At 41.9% G+C, this 16631-nt stretch overlaps 1 protein-coding gene across 1 annotated transcript in view; it reads left to right on the forward strand.

Moving 5' to 3' along the window:
• The first annotated feature begins 1818 nt into the window (after positions 1-1818).
• Positions 1819-16631, forward strand: part of KCNJ15 (potassium inwardly rectifying channel subfamily J member 15) — a 60404-nt gene continuing 45591 nt past the window's right edge. Inside the window, exon 1 of the mRNA XM_068144614.1 lies at positions 1819-2011. The gene's annotated coding sequence lies outside the window, so the exon portion shown is untranslated. The remainder of the gene's footprint in view (positions 2012-16631) is intronic.

Consider the following 16631-nt stretch of genomic DNA (forward strand, 5'->3'; position numbering starts at 1 on the left):
TTACCAAGACATTTTTAAGAACCAATCATTAGCACTTTGGGTACAGAGGGTCAAAAAAATACAGAATAAACCAGGCTGGAAAAGACTTTTGAGATCATTGAGTCCAACCTATCACCCAACACCATCTGATCAACTAAACCATGGCACTAAGTGCCTTATCCAGTCTCTTTTTAAACACCTCCAGTGATGGTGACTCCACCACCTCCCTGGGCAGCCCATTCCAATGGTCAATCACTCTTTCTGTGAAGAAGTTCTTCCTAACATCCAGCCTAAACTTCCCCTGGTGCAGCTTGAGACTGTGTCCTCTTGTTCTGGTGCTGGTTGCCTGGGAGAAGAGACCAACCCCCACCTGGCTGCAACCACCCTTCAGGGCAGAAGAGATATATATTGGCTTTCCTTCTTTCCTCTCTGGAAACTTTAGAGTATAAGGAAGAAATGTTTATTCTTTTATTCTTATTCTCATTGCTCCAAAAATATACAAGTAAAGCTTGAACCGATACTGATGAAAACCAAACCAAACCAAACAAACAACCCCACCACACACACACAAAACAAAAATAAAAAGAAAAAAAAAAGGAAAAAAAAGCAAGAAAAATGGTCTCAGTTTGCAAAATGACTGCAAAGCCAAAACACTCTCTAGCCTAACTCATGGCTGGAGTCCAATATCTCCAGCTGGGTCAGTAACTAGGTGGAAAGGCTGCTGTAAGCAGTTACTTTGAATTCTTAGCAAAATATTCTACAAGTAAAGCAGTAGTAGTAATAACAATCCCCATTACACCCTGGTGAATGCTCTGTCAAAACAAGCTACTTTGAACCAGAAGCTGCACATGGGATGCTGAAATTTTCATGAATCTGGAGGTTTTCAGCAACAGCTGCTTTGCCTCGTTTGTGCCACCCTCCTTGATAATGCCAACATAGACTAATGCTCTTCACCGACTGGTGCCCCATCCATTTTTGCATGCACTACTGATTAGCTAAGGCTTGTTTTCCACTCATAGTAGCTTACACAAAGTTTTTAAAAATACCAAATTCTCTTCCTCAGTCTCACAGCTTGCCCTCATCACTTGCCTTTGAAGCATTCTCCTTGAGGTGAACTGTTCTAAGCACTCTGGGTAGATTGCCTTACCTTACAGATTTTGCTTTGTTGACAAGTAACCTTCCCGCTCTGACAAGAGCTCTGTCAGTGGTTACAACAGCAATTCAGACCCTGCCAGCCCTGAAGCAGCAAGAAAAACAGCAGCTGGGTGGGATGCATAATACTTTCATTCTCAGTCTTTTCTGTGCATAAATAAGCCGGGAAGAAAACACGGTAAACTGATTTTATTTATCAGATAGAAAAGCAATTTGTAATGAGCAGGAAACCAAGGGAAAAAAAGAATGTGAGATTTTATTGAAAACAATTGCAAGTTTTGTTTTGATTACTTCAGCTTTGTTGACAGCACTATCAGAACACTGTCACCAAATGCCACTGGCTTCAAAATCATGTTCTGTTTCCTAGAACTAAGAAATAAAAGTATTGTTTAAGAAGTGGACAGTGTTGCCTGCATATGGATGGGTGGCTGACAGAGCCTGATGACTTTGATTTCTATTTGGGTAGCCCTTGCTGTCATTGCTAAGTGCGGTGCTACTGCACAGTTATAACTCAAAGTGGAAACAAACAGCAGTAGCCCCTCATTTGGCTTCTGGCAACTTTTCATGCCTCTACTTCACACAGCCACATACAAATCTCTGAACTACATCTGCATGGGCTGGAGCTGTGTAGGACCACTTCAGGGCTGTGCCCTGACCTCAGTCAAGCTCAGTGGGAACAACTGTTCTGAGATTTGCGAACAGCCCTGACGGTACTTCTGTATCCTTTCTGATTGCTGCAGGGTGTATTTGAGGATAAAAGACATTCGTTATGTGTATGGCTATGTGACTATGGTTTTTCCATAAAAAATCCTTAAGAATGGATGCAAGGAATAATTTTAACTTCCAGTCAATGCAGCCTCCAGATGAATTGACTAAAAAGGTAAGAAAAAAAGTGCTTTTACTAAAATATGAATCTTTCAGCTCTCCACAAGCATACTCAGACTTTTACATTTACTATAGAAAAATGAGTGCGCAGTTAACTTTTAGAACAAAAGTAATAGTCATTCAGTCATCAAAGAATGACAAAAGCAATTCTTTTGAGTTGCTCTAACTTCTGCTGAGCCAACAGAGCTAAGGAGGAGGACACTGTGAGGTTCAGATGCTGCTTTTATTTCCCTGTTCTGTATAGACTGCCACTTCTGGCACTGTTTACCACATCAAAAATGGAATAGCAATGCTTTAAGAGCCTCTCCTCATCAGAAGTCCTCAGTAGCCTATCTCTGCAGCTGCTAAATAGGAATTTATCTGGATCTCAGCCAGTGGTTGAAGGTATTGGTAAAACTTCACCAATGTATGTATATTTGCATTGTTTGCCACTCTTTTTCTGTGACTGCATAGAAGTCTGCCCAGGTATTTAATTACTCTGTCCATGCTGGGTAAGAAGGAGGGACAGCCACATTGAACACAAAGTAGCTGCTACAGCATGGATGGCTAGCTAGTCAGGTTTGCAGGTCTTGGAGGGAAATACTCTGGAATCTGCCAAGGTGAGTTAAGTGCATCTCTTTTTATCTGTATTGAAGAGTCAAAAAGCTTCAGTGTGTGGCAGCATGCAAAATTAATTTCTAGTCACAATAGACTTCAAGGCACAATCTCATCTTTTGTGTGAAGAAAAAAATCATTGAAAGGAAATCACACTAGATGTTTGTGGTAAAAAAGAGGGAGAAAACAAAACCTTTTAATCCAGTTTCCATGTCACTCCTGCTATATTTTTATCACTTCTTGCAAACCCTTCACAGGTTGCATCGGGTTGGAAGGGGCCTTCAAAGGTCATCTTGCCCAACAACCCTTGCAGTCAGCCAGGACACCAACTAAATCAGGCTGCTAAGGGCCACATCCAGTTTGATCTGGAATGTCTTCAGGGACAGGGCCTGAACCACATCCCTGGGCAACCTGTTCCAGTATTTTACCACTCCCATTGTAAAGAACTTCCTCCTAATGTCCAGCCTAAATCTGCCCTGCTCCAGTTTAAAACTGTTGCTCCTGGTTCTATTGCTACAAGCTCTTCTGAACAGCCCTTCCTCAGCCTTTTTGTAGGTCACCTTCAGATACTGAAATGTGTTTACAAGTCTCCCCAGAGCCTTCTCCTTTCCAGGCTGAACAGCCCCAATTCTTTCACTGTCTTCATAGGAGAAGTGCTCCAGCCCTCTGATCATCTTTGTGTCCCTTCTCTGGACCAGCTCCAGCAGGTCCATGTCTCTCTTGTACTGGGGGCCCCAGAGCTGGACACAGTACTCCAGATGAGGTCTCCCCAGAGCAGAACAGAGTGGCAGAATCACCTCTCTTGATCTGTTGGCCATGCTTCTTTTGATGCAGCTTAGGGTGCAATTCTGGGCTGCAAGGGCACACATTGTTGTCTTATGTCTAGCTTCTTGTCCACCAATACCCCCAAGTCTTTTTTTTTCTGCAGAGCTGCTCTCAATTTCTCCACCTCCCCAGTCTATATTGATATTGAGGATTGCCCCAACTTAAGTGCAGGACATTGAAATTTGCCTTATTGAACTTCATGAGATTCTTCTCAGCTAATCTGTCCAGCTTGTCCAGGTCCATTCCTATGGATGGAAACCTGTCCTTCAGTCTTATCAATCACATCACACAGCTTGGTATCATCTGCAAATCTGTTGAGGGTGTAAATAACCATTTCTTTCTATAGATACTACCCCACTACCGGTAAATTAAACAGTGGCAGGAAATATTCTCAGCTGCCATACATTTATCTCCTGGTCAGTATCACTTTTAGAGTAGTTCCTAATATAGTTTTAGTCTCAGACAGATATGACTCAAATGTCTTAGTCCCTGTTTAGGAGTTAGCAGCTCCCAGAGGCACTTCCCAATAATTTCCCTGTAGCTCATTTAATAGAGCCATTGAGAGTTCATCAGTATGAATATGGCCTTTCCTTTCATTTTAGCTTTTGTACCAAACAACAGTCCTGGGCACTTTGAATTTATCAGCACCAATGTAGTGTTTTGCATATATTCACCATATGGAAATAAGGGCACTATGACTGTTAGCTCAAAATCCCGTATTTACTAGCAAATATTGTCAAATTCTGAGCAAACTTCCCCTGTGTAGAACTCCGCTTGTCATTTGGATCCACACATGAAGATGATTTGAAACCATGCTTGGCTGCATGGTTTATTTGATTAGGTGGGTTGGATAATAGGTTGGATGCGATGATCTTGAAGGTCTCTTCCAACCTGGTCTGGTCTATTCTATTCTATTCTATTCTATTCTATTCTATTCTATGGAATAGTTTGATAACACTGGGGCAGCTTCTCTGTCTTGTGTATTTGCTTAATTCAGTCCATTTTGATACAAAGTATGCATCTGACCCTACTAAATTATGCTTCCATAGAAATGGTTCCCTGAGGTACAGAGAGCAATGAGAAAACTGTCTTGGGAGTTGTCTTTCTGCACACCACACAACCAAATCTCTTGCTAATACAAGAAACCCTGTCATACATTTGGGTTTCTTGAGTGGGTGATTAATGTGACTTTGATCTCTTTATTTAATCAGATACAAATACAGACCTTTCCATGAGGGGAATCACTACTTCTCACTCCTAGATATATTTCACTTTTTCTCTCTTCCATGGTCCCCTTGTGCTCTGGGCATTTCAAGGTAAGAGAAAAATTAAATTGGGTCAAGCCTTTACTTAAAGCATAGCTTGTGTTTTATTTGACTGCAGTGCATGTGAAGGCATGTCTACCTCCTCACAGGATCAAGTGCTTAGCGTGGGAAAGATACTTGATTCTCTGTGTTCAGTCAGCTGTGACCAGACTGATGCCTACTGCATGGGTCTTAAATTCGTAGAACCCTGCTGCAAAATGTACTTGAGTTAGCTGCATGGCATTTTCATGTAGACTGAAAATAAAAGGATATTGAGGGGATTATAACACTTGTTTGCAAGCCTACAGAAAATCTATCAGAGCTTCCATCCCAAAGTCTGTGGGTTTAACATGAATTACTTGAGAAATAATGAATAAGCAGCAAATGAGCAATGCTCTCATTACTTAGAAATAATCTGTTAGCAATACAAAATGGATTAGGGAGAAGCACCATAAATATACTGGACCATATCATTAGATTAGAGATGGTTCTTTACAGAACAATGCAGAAGGATGAATATTGAATGATTCTGTTTACAGTCCTCCTTCAAGGAGTTTGTGACTCATTTTGGAGTGAGATTATTCTTACCCTTAGAGAAGCACAAATCATCACAGTGGGTTGCTAACTGGGACTGTTTCACTTCAGGTAGAAACAGGGGGATTAGCCTTCCTTTAAGAGGCCTGGTTTTATGAATCTTCTTCTGTATCTGTCCCCTTCCCCATTTGTCTCTCACAGGAGAAGATGGGGTTCTCTCTTTGCCTGTCTTCGAGTTCTCCAGACTACTTCATACATGTAATATCTTTCTTGATCTGCCTGTTATCTAGCAATAGATGGAGCATATCTGTCCCAGAGGGGGAGAAAGATCCTAGCACATGAGAATAGCTTATCCCATAGAGGGAAAAGGGTTTTAGGAAGAGAATTTGCAGGACTAATTGACAAGGCTTTAAACTAGATTTGAAGAGGGAAAGGGCTGAAACCAGTTCTCCCAGACAGCAGTCTGAGGGTGGTAAGCTGGAGTCAGAGGTGAAACCAGTGGCCCAGCTGAAGTGCATGTACACTAATGCATGCAGCGTGGGTAACAAACAAGAGGAGCTGGAAGCCTTGTTGCAGCACGAAAGTTATGATGTAGTTGCCATCACAGAAACATGGTGGGATGACTCACATGACTGGAGCACTTTAATTGATGGCTACAGGCTCTTCAGGAGAGACAGGCCAGGGAGAAGGGGTGGAGGGGTGGCCCTGTACATCAGGGAGGCTCTAGATGCCATGGAACTAGAGATCAGGGATGATCAGGTTCAATGCCTGTGGGTGAAAATTAGAGGGAAGGCAAACAAGGATGACATCCTGGTTGGAGTCTGTTATAGACCACCCAACCAGGATGAAGAGGTTGATGAATTATTTTATAGGAAGATAGAGGCTGTCTCAAGATCACCAGACCTTGTTCTTATGGGCAATTTTAACATGCCAGATATCTGCTGGGAACTTAACACAGCAGAAAGGAGGCAGTCTAGAAGGTTCTTAGAGTGTATGGAGAATAGTTTCTTATCACAGCTGCTGTGTGAGCCTAACAGGGGTAAGGCTTTGCTTGACCTTCTTTTTACAAATAGAGAAGGGCTGGTGGGAGATGTGGGGGTTGGAAGCTGCCTGGGTTCCAGCGACCATGAAATAATTGAGTTTTCATTTTGCAGTCAAGCTAAGAAGGGCAGCAACAAAACCTCTACTCTGGACTTCCAGAGGGCAGACTTGAGGTTACTCAACGAACTACCTCAGAAAGTACCTTGGGAAACAGCCCTTAAAAAAAAAAAAAAGGGGTCCAGGAGGGCTGGACCTACTTCAAGAAAGAATTCTTGAAGGCGCAGGAACAGGCTGTGCCAATGTGCTGGAAGATGAGCCGCCGGGGCAGACAGACAGCCTGGATGGGCAAAGAGCTTCTGAAAAAATTAAGGGAAAAAGAAGGTGTATCATCTTTGGAAGAAAGGAGAGGTAACCCATGAAATGTTTAAGGATGTTGCTGGGTCATGTAGGAAAAATATTATAGAGGCAAAAGCCCATTTAGAGCTTAGACTGGCCTCTGCTGTGAAGGACAACAAAAACTGCTTTTATAAATATACTAGTGGCAAAAAGAGGGGCAAGGACAACCTCCACTCCTTAGTGGACATGGAGGGGAATATTGTAACAAAAGATGAGGAGAAGGCAGAGGTACTTAACACCTGCTTTGATTCCATTTCCAACAGTAAGACAGGTTGTCTTCTGGACAACTGGCCTCCTGAGCTGGCAGATGGAGTCAGAAAGTAGCATAGGTTCCCTGTAATCCAGGAGGAAGTAGATAGAGAGCTGCTCTGGCACATGGATCCCCACAAGTCCATGGGACCAGATGGGATCCACCCTAGGGTGCTGAGAGAGCTGGCAGATGAGCTGGCCGGGCCACTCTCCCTCATTTTTTGACAGTCCTGGCTCACTGGAGAGGTCCCAGATGACTGGAAGCTGGCCAATGTAATGCCCATCCACAAGAAGGGCCAGAGGAGGAGCCAGGGAATTACAGACCTGTCAGCCTGACCTCAGTGCCAGTCAAGATCATGGAACAGGTCATCTTGAGTGCAATCACACAGCACTTACAGGATGGCCAAGGGATCAGGCCCAGCCAGCATGGATTTAGGAAGGGCAGGTCCTGCCTGACCAACCTGATCTCCTTCTATGCCCAGGTGACTGCCTGGTGGATGTGGGGCAGGCTGTGGATGTAGTCTACCTGGACTCCAGCAAGGCCTTTGACACCATCCCCCACAGCAAACTCCTGGCCAAGCTGTCAGCCTGTGGCTTTGACAGCAGCACTCTGTGCTGGGTTAGGAACAGGCTGGATGGCCGAGCCCAGAGAGTGGTGGTGAATGGTGCCACATCCAGCTGGCAGCCAGTCACTAGTGGTGTGCCCCAGGGATGAGTGTTGGGCCCCATCCTATTCAATATCTTTATCGATGATCTGATGAGAGGATTGAGTCCATCATCAGTAAATTTGCAGACAACACCAAGCTGGGAGCAGGAGTTGATCTGTTAGAGGATAGGAGAACTCTGCAGAGGGACCTTGACAGGCTGGACAGATGTGCAGAGTCCAAGGGCATGAGATTGAACACATCTAAGTGCCGGGTTCTACACATTGGCCACAACAACCCCATGCAGTGCTACAGGCTGGGGTCAGAATGGCTGAAGAGTGGCCAGGCAGAAAGGGATCCAGGGGTACTGGTTAAGAGTAGGCTGAACATGAGCCAGCAGTGTGCCCAGGTGGCCAAGAAGGCCAATGGCATCCTGGCCTGCATCAGGAATAGTGTGGCCAGCAGAAGTAGGTAAGTCATTTTGCCCCAGTACTCAGCACTGGTTAGGCCACACCTTGAGTCCTGTGTCCAGTTCTGGACCCCTCTGTTTAGGAAAGATGTTGAGTTGCCGGGAGGTGTCCAGAGAAGGGCAACAAAGCTGGTGAGAGGCCTTGAGCACAAGCCCTATGAGGAGAGGCTGTGGGAGCTGGGATTGCTTAGCCTGGAGAAGAGGAGGCTCAGGGGAGACCTTCTTGCTCTCTGCAACTACCTGAAGGGAGGTTCTAGCCAGGTGGGGGTTGGTGTCTTCTCCCAGGCAACCAGCAGCAGAACAAGAGGGCACAGTCTCAAGCTGTGCCAGGGGAGTTTTACGTTGGATGTTAGGAAGAAATTCTTTACAGAAAGGGTGATTTGCCATTGGAATGTGCTGCCCAGGGAGGTGTTGGAGTCACCATCACTGGAAGTGTTGAAAAAGAGACTAGATGAGGCACTTAGTGCCATGGTTTAGTTGATTAGATGGTGTTGGGTGATTGGTTGGACTCGATGATCTCAAAAGTCTTTTCCAACCTGGTTAATTCTGTATTCTGACATTTATTCTTTTATTTTCTTGGTTTAATCTTTGCAAGCCGTTAATATTCCACCTAACTTCTGCCAACCACCAGTTAAGCTTCTAGACTAGGCTGGTAAACTCCTGCTAAAGCAGATGCTTAAATTAGGCAGATTGCCCCTTGGAGTTCTCTGTTTGCATGGTCTCTGGAGAATGCAAAGTTCATGAGTTTACACAAATAATTGGATATTGTTAGTAAGATGATTTCCACACTGCTGTATGCTGTGAGGGGAAATTGCTAGCTCTCCTTGTTTGCACTCTGCTAGGATGACAGTACATCCCCATATCTGACTCCACACATGCCTTGTGTTTCCAAAAAGTCCACGGAGGTGTCTGATCTCCTGAGACAGTCAGAAACAGTGCTGTACTCTGTAAATGAAGACTGTATGCCCTGCCTTTTCTAAAGCTATGCTGAACTTTACTTTTCAATTTAGGTTCCTGGCATGTGAACCTAAAGATGAGCTCTAAATGTAATATGACCATAAAAAATAAGCAGATGCTTCAGATATTCTGGCCTTAGCCTCTATCTCTTCTCTTCATCTACAGCTGTCAAATAGATAAATTGGAGTTTAACAGGAGTTTTGAAATCCTAAATACACATGCTACAGCTAAGCAGTTTAATCTTCATTCTCACACATCTTCAAATTTCTATTATCTTCCTGTCAGATGCAAACTTCTGTTCCCTGTGCTGGCAAGTATACTAACTAGGTTATATGCCTCATCTTAGCCATCTCTCTTGTTTGCAAGTGATGTACCTCATGCAAGTTCTAGTCCTAATACCATGAGATGTAATCAGGAATATGTCTAGAAGGGATTTAGCATGATCGGAGCTGTGAATACTGGGAGGGGCAGCCAGAATATCTGAATTTTTTACTCCTGATTTATTTCACCCTTGCCAAGCTCCTTATTTAAAGAAATAAGCACAATGGGTCAGTCTGCTCCTTGGAGAGAAGACTGGGGCTTTTGTTAGAGATAACTGAAAGCTTGGAAATAATAGGATCATTCTGAGCATTCTGAGTGTTGTAGTTTTCCACTTTTGCACTTAAGATCCAGGACTTGGAACTGGAGTATTTTTATGACCACATCTTTACCTTCATCCATAGAGCAGATATAGGATTGTGAATCTTTGAAGGTAAATGTGAGCTGGAATATGAATCTTTGTCATTTCTGGAATTTGATTGACAGGAAAGAGAAACAGAGACACAGATTTAGGGATAAACCACCATGAACAGAAAAGCAAAAGAATCAATAACCCAGGGCATACACATAAGACTTGCCAGGGTTATCCCAGGGGTTCCTATTTCAGTGGTCCCAATGCTCTGCCTAAGTTGTGTCTTCTCTGCATCAGGAGTGCCTTAAAAAGTCAAATGAGATTATACAAGGCCTGTGTTGGTGTGTAGGACTGCTTTCTGCTACTCACTGCCGTTTATGATGCTAAAAATATTTCAAAGTTTGTTGGGCCTTGGAAGTTTCTGGCAGTTAAAAGAATTCATGATCTCTAATACATAGCTGAAATAACTCTTCTATGAAAGAGAGAGGGAAGTGTGAAATCTCTCTGCTTCCAATAATCTGGGAGACAGCACAAATCTCATTGGTGAGTTTCAACACTTTCATTCCTGGCCACAATCTGTATCTACAATTAAGTGAAAAAGATTTTTATCAACCTATTGTAAGAATCATCAGCCTATGAAAGTGACATTCAAGTTAATGTAAGTGCTTTCTAGCAAGGAAAACTTGATTGCTTTATATGTTTGGGGTTTATTATTCAAGATAGCAAACTTTCATAAGGAGTTTCACTGTATAGTCTCACAGTATCACAGTATCACAGTATCACTAAGGGTGGAGGAGACCTTGAGGATCATCAAGTCCAACCTGTCACCACAGACCTCATGACTAGACCATGGCACCAAGTGCCAAGTCCAGTCTCCTCTTGAACACCTCCAGGGATGGCGACAAATTGCTTAGTGTTTGACTTTGAAATCAAATTATTATATAGACTTGGTGATCAGTCTAGAATTTGCTGGTCAAGGGTCTCCTTCTGGATGCATTCCAGTGTAATCTGGTATATGTGGTGCTACTCTGTCAGAGGAGTTGGACTATATGATCTTTTGAGGTCCCTTCCAACCCCTAACATTCTGTCATTCTGTGAAAAAAAAAACCCCAAACATTTCGAATAGTATCATAGTATCATTCAGGGTTGGAAGGGACCACAAGGATCATCTAGTTCCAACCCCCCTGCCAGGACACCCCACACTAGATCAGGCTGGCCAGAGCCTCATCCAGCCTGCTCTTAAACACCTCCAGGGACGGGGCCTTGACCACCTCCCTGGACATAGTGAAACAGACTGCTGTTTCCCTGGGTTTCCAATGAATTATTTTGCACTTTTTAGATGATGGAGGAGATTAGGTAGAAACCTTAAGCAATGAGTATTATTCATTGACCCTCTATCTAAAATGGAAATCATCTCCCTGAATCTTTGCTATCCAGGCTGTGATTTAGCAAGTCATTTAGGTATGTCACTAATGTTTAAATATGCAAGAAAGTGTTGACTGAATTCCTCACTAATTCTGGGCTCCATACAAGAGGGACTATTGAAGCTTTCTAGCTAGTTTTAATCAAAGAAAACCACATTATTATTTTAATTTTAATTTATCTTAAAAATATATCAGAATGACAAAATGAAGATGTTTCCTCATCATCCTGGGAAACCAGAAACTGTACATCATTCAGCTGCAGTTCTTTCTAAAGCAGTTGAAAGAAGGCTAGGTATAGGTCTTGAAGAATCTGTGACATGAAACCTAGATATAAATAGTGACAAAATACTGGGAAGGAAATCATAACTTACATGTTTTGCAGCACAAAATTGAGAAAATAATGAATAGGTGTTCAGTGCATTTAAAAAAAAAAGGAAAAAAAAGGCATTTGATAAATATTTACTTGAATGAAAGTAGCTTCCCTAATACTGTGGAACTTTTTTACTGAATTCAGAAATTGTTAGCGTAGAAGTGACAGTCCACTGAGCAACAGAGCAATCACTTTTAGCAACAGAGCAATCACTTTTCCTAGTATACAAACAGTAAACAAAGGAAGTGCATCTGAAGCTGTGACCCTGGACCTAAAACGTTGTCCCTGTCCTCATATCGTTAATCTATCCTTTAGTGATTTCAGGAAGTTGCAACCTTTGTTAAAGAGAGTTACATGTTAGTCAGAATATGCAGCTGCTAAACGAGCTCTAGGATAAATATGATTCACTGAACAGCCAGAAGATGGCATAGATGTAGCAAGTCTGGGGTAAGAAAGTCTTTTAATAAAGGGAAAAGAAAAGGGGTGGGGGGTGGGGGGGTGTGAGGGTTGCTGGGAGAGGGGCGGAAAGAGGAAAAACCTCCACATAAATTCTCTTGTACTTTGCAGGGCTACTCCAACAAATAATGATACACAGAGAAAAGCAACAGAGTAACCACTTAGTGAGGAAAAGTGTAAGGACCTCGGCTTTCAGAGCTACAGGCAGTGTCAGAACTGAGATTCTTGCATAGGCTGGAGGCTATAAAAATCAAGGGGCAGTGAGGTGGCTGGGAGAGGCTGCGAGGGGAGGAAGAGGTTGAAGCAAAATTTAAGTAGGGAGGCCACTTTCCTGTCAATAGCTTCTCACAGGGAAGGCTTTGAAAGAGAAGGCCACTTCTTTGGATGCCATTATGATGATATGAATGTGGATTATTGCAGTTGATTTTTATTAGGTGTTCATACAATGTATTATTAAATTAAGTTGGATATTATTAAGTGTGCTGCTATTTTTCACATTGACAAGCAAACAGGTGCATATTTTATGTGTTTCTAGTCTCTGTTACTCAGAGAAGTAAAAAACCAAAAAAACCCCAAACCAAATCAAACCAAAAATAGTCCCTGCAACTCCTCTTGTGGCTTTTTTATCAATACAGAACTAGCACAGAGGCAAAAGGAAAAGATAATCTCTGTCTGAAAGAGGTTTTAGCATAAAATGTGATGATAGATAGCATACTACTGAGAGCTTAACACTGTAGCCTGTGACTTGTCACAAAACATTTTGTGATTGTGTGCAAAATGAAGGAAAGCAATGTTCACACACTAAGGTTGAAAGAAGTGGTGAGGGCAACTCACAAATGGTGAAAGACACTTCTGAATGCTAAGACTTCCTAAAATCCTGCAAAGGTGTTGCTTTTTGCCATTACAATGCCTGTTCTCACATCAAAGAGAAACTCACACTTGTTGCAACATGGTCTATTGGGTGGCTCTTGCACTCATGAGAAACATCCCTTTGATAGAGCCATCTTGGACAAAAAGATCTGTGAAGACATGCCAAGAAGCAAATACTTTGAAAGTTACAACAATTATTAATATGGTTGGATGCAAATACAAATGCAAACTGTGGTAAGAGTCTGAATCATCAGGGAAAATGTGCTATTTCATCAAGTTATGCATCGGCTTTTGTATGGAGTCAGAACTGGACACCCACCTATGTAGTCCTCAGGTTGAGACGTGATTGAGAAACCTTGGGAAAAAGACAGCAAAAATAGGGCTTTTGCCTCTCTAAGAAGCAGCAGTCTTCTGTCCCCCAAGCCTTTTAGTTAAAGCCACAAGTGCAGCTTTTTGATTTGTGTAACAATGGGAGAAATAAGTAAACAAGAGATGGTTTAGTGGTAAGAGACTTGGTTACATATCTGGAAATCTGCTTTTTGATGCCAGTATTGAGTAGGAGTGGGGACAAGTCACTGAGGGCTGGAGTTGTACAGCAGGACAAGTACCATAGGCTAGGTTACCCACAAGGACTTTCTATATTGAAGCCTGCTCTTAGAAATTATGACATTTCTTACACAAATATTCTCTTGATTCTTTAAGATCCTGTGAAGTCTTGACAGGTCTGAGCACATATCCCATAGTTATGCCCTGATGGGATTCACAGGTGGGCTGTTTCCAAATTCATCTCACCCGTGATCTGCTTGGGCTCCAGCCAAAACCTTGCTGCCTGGAAAGTCCATCTTTCATATCCAGTAGCTCAAGGTCCTCCACAATGAAGCATTTCATCTGGGATGGCCTGCTGGAAAGTCAGAAAACCTTAGGAAAATTATGTTTTCCTCACAGAAATATGACGTTAGTAGAAAACTAGCTAAACAACTCTCCTGACACACGGTGTCAAAGACACTTAGACCGCAACCTTTGTTATGACCTCTAGCACTTTCTCTGGTAAATAATTAAAAATACTGCATGATGGAAGAGGATTCAGTTTAATTTAAGGTAGCAATCACAATTCTTATAAAGAATAAAAAAGGAAAAATCAGATCCGATTTGTCTGTCTCTAGGAGCAAACCTCTTACTCTGAAACATGATTTCCTTCTCGGCTACTGAAGCATCACATTAAAGCTAACTAAAAGTTCTTCTAAAAAGCACAGAACCATTTTCAAAATAGAGTACCAATGTCAGACTCTTCTTCTGAACTCTGAGAGTGTGCTGTCTTACTCTATCATTAATACTGAAGCTTTCAGTATGGGATCATTCTATTTGTTAGTGACGCTACTTGTTATTGCTGAACAGATTATAGGTTCTGAGCTGAGAATAAAGAATTGTTTATAATTAGGGTTGCAAGACCTGTTTCTATATTCAGAAGGCATAAATGTAGTGTTTGTTTCATGGAAGAGGAAACAAATTTCCACTTTCTTCAGGTGGCATAGAGCTGGCAGTTCTAGAAATAATTAACCACAAGTATTGAAAAAATCCTTCTAATTCTGAGATTACATTGTACTTTTTGCTTTTCCCCCCTTTGTCTATAATTTTTATGTATAAAAGACTCTTCAGTTCATTAACTTAGAGCTTCATAAAACTAAATGCCACTAAGTTGGTTTAAAGACACAATTATGAAATAAAATTTAATTAATGGCCATGTTCCAGCAAATCATATGGCTTCTTCCACATAAATGTGGCGAGCCTTAGAAACATCTCAGGCTGACATATAATATTTGCCTGCACATTCTGTCCTAGACCAATCACCGTGTGTTCCCTTTGATGTTTACAGCTTGATTCACAGTGAAGAGCACAATTGCCTCTCCTGTCTTTACAACATTTTCTCCTCTAATGCTTGTTCATTGACTTGCTATATTAAAATTTCATAATGAACTATCATTTTAGAGCTATCCTTAATCATACTTTCAACCATCTTACAGATAAACAGCACATGTGCAAAATACCTCCAGAAAGCCATTCAAACTCTGACATGAGCACAGTAGGACTCATACAGTTTCAGGATTAGAGCTGTGTTTGCCCCACACCTCATAGACAATCATACAACTGATCTTGGTAAATTTGAAGGTCAGTTGGAAGCAACTTTCTGAAAAACTACCCATAATCTGATTCAAAGCCATAATCTCTACCTAGCTGGACCTGCCTGGCTCTGTCTTTGAGTAAAGGAATGAAGATGTGTTGAGTAATAAGAAAAAGAAGCCACAAAGAAAAATTTACAGCTCACTTTTCCCAAGACTTCTGAAAGAAGCAATCAAAATAAGTGCAGGTTTGGTTGTCCAGCCCTTAACTGCCTATTCTCATGCTGACTTGGAGTTCTGAGGGCAAACTTGGTGAAGCTTAGACAGCACTTTGTGCAGAAAACAATTATCCTTGCTATTCAGTAGCTTTGTGAATAAAAAAATATAACTGCACTGTAAGACAGCTGTTATGTAACCACAACTTTTTTTTTTCTTCTGAGTTCATATGCCTCAGTGCTCAGTTAGTTAATCACAAACCACCAGTAGACTGATTTGCTATATTAACATTAGCAAAGTACTTCGTTTTGGGTCCCTGCCTTTCTGTGGACTAGCCTTTTCTGCTTGAAATGTTGCCTTATGAGGCTCAACTCACTTGCTTCATAAGTCTCTTTTATTTTGATTTTGTTTTAAATCCTCCTTTTTAAGATTAACCAGTAAGCAGTCTATACAAAAGGTTTGATGTTGATTTCTCCTCAAATAAAGGATCTGAATGTTAACCTGACTGGAATTTAAATGCAACCTCATCTTCAAAAAGTATTTAAAAGTAAACCAGAGTATTAACTTGAGGCAGAATTTTAAAAAGCATGCACCTTTCCAATCCTTTAATACAGAGATGGCTGCATGTATTTGATGGGTGGACTGTTCAGTGGATAAGGAATTGGCTGGGTGGTTGCATCCAGAGGATGGTGCTTAATGGTTTGAAGTCCAGATGGAGAGCAGTGATAAGTGGTGTCCCTCAGGGGTCCATACTGGGACCTGTACTATTTATCAATGACATGGTGAGATTGAATGCACCATCAACAAGTTTGAAGATGACACCAAGCTGAGTGGTGTTGTCAAGACACTGGAGGGACAGGATGGCAATCACAGGGACCTGGACAAGCTAGAGAGCTGGGCCCAGGTGAACCTCATGAAGTTCAACAAAAGAATGTGAAAGGTTCTGCACACGGGCCAGAACAACCCTCACTATCAATACAGACTGGGGGATGAGGTGACAGAAAACCCTGTAGAAAAGGACTTGGTGGTGCTGATGGATATGAAGCTGGACGTGAGCAGCTTCAAGCTCTTCAGATCCAGCACATACACAGTCATTGTTCTCACATCTTTACTACAAGGTCTGTTCTCAGATTATATCAGCCACCTTTCACTTGTATCATTTACTTCCCATTCTTACCACCAAGGTTTGATGATCACAGCTACCTGCTCAGAGTTTTCTGAAATTCACACATGCACCTCTGGTGTATTCAAATTAGTTTGTTTTCTATATATTAGGAAACTCAGATATGGATAAACATATAAGGATATATTGAAGTCCACATATCTAGCAAAGTATTTAGACATACATTTCTGTGGAATTAGTTTCAGGGTAGAGGGTCACAACTGTGTCTTTTTGAACAAAGCAGTATGTTAAGTACATATGAAGTATGTACTCAAATTTGATGCTGAATCAGGATCTTAACTGGTTGAAAATCTACA

This window comes from Melanerpes formicivorus, unplaced genomic scaffold (assembly GCF_026170545.1).
Source record: "Melanerpes formicivorus ecotype bairdi unplaced genomic scaffold, bMelFor1.0.p_v2 SCAF_11, whole genome shotgun sequence".
Taxonomy (NCBI): Eukaryota; Metazoa; Chordata; class Aves; order Piciformes; family Picidae; genus Melanerpes; species Melanerpes formicivorus.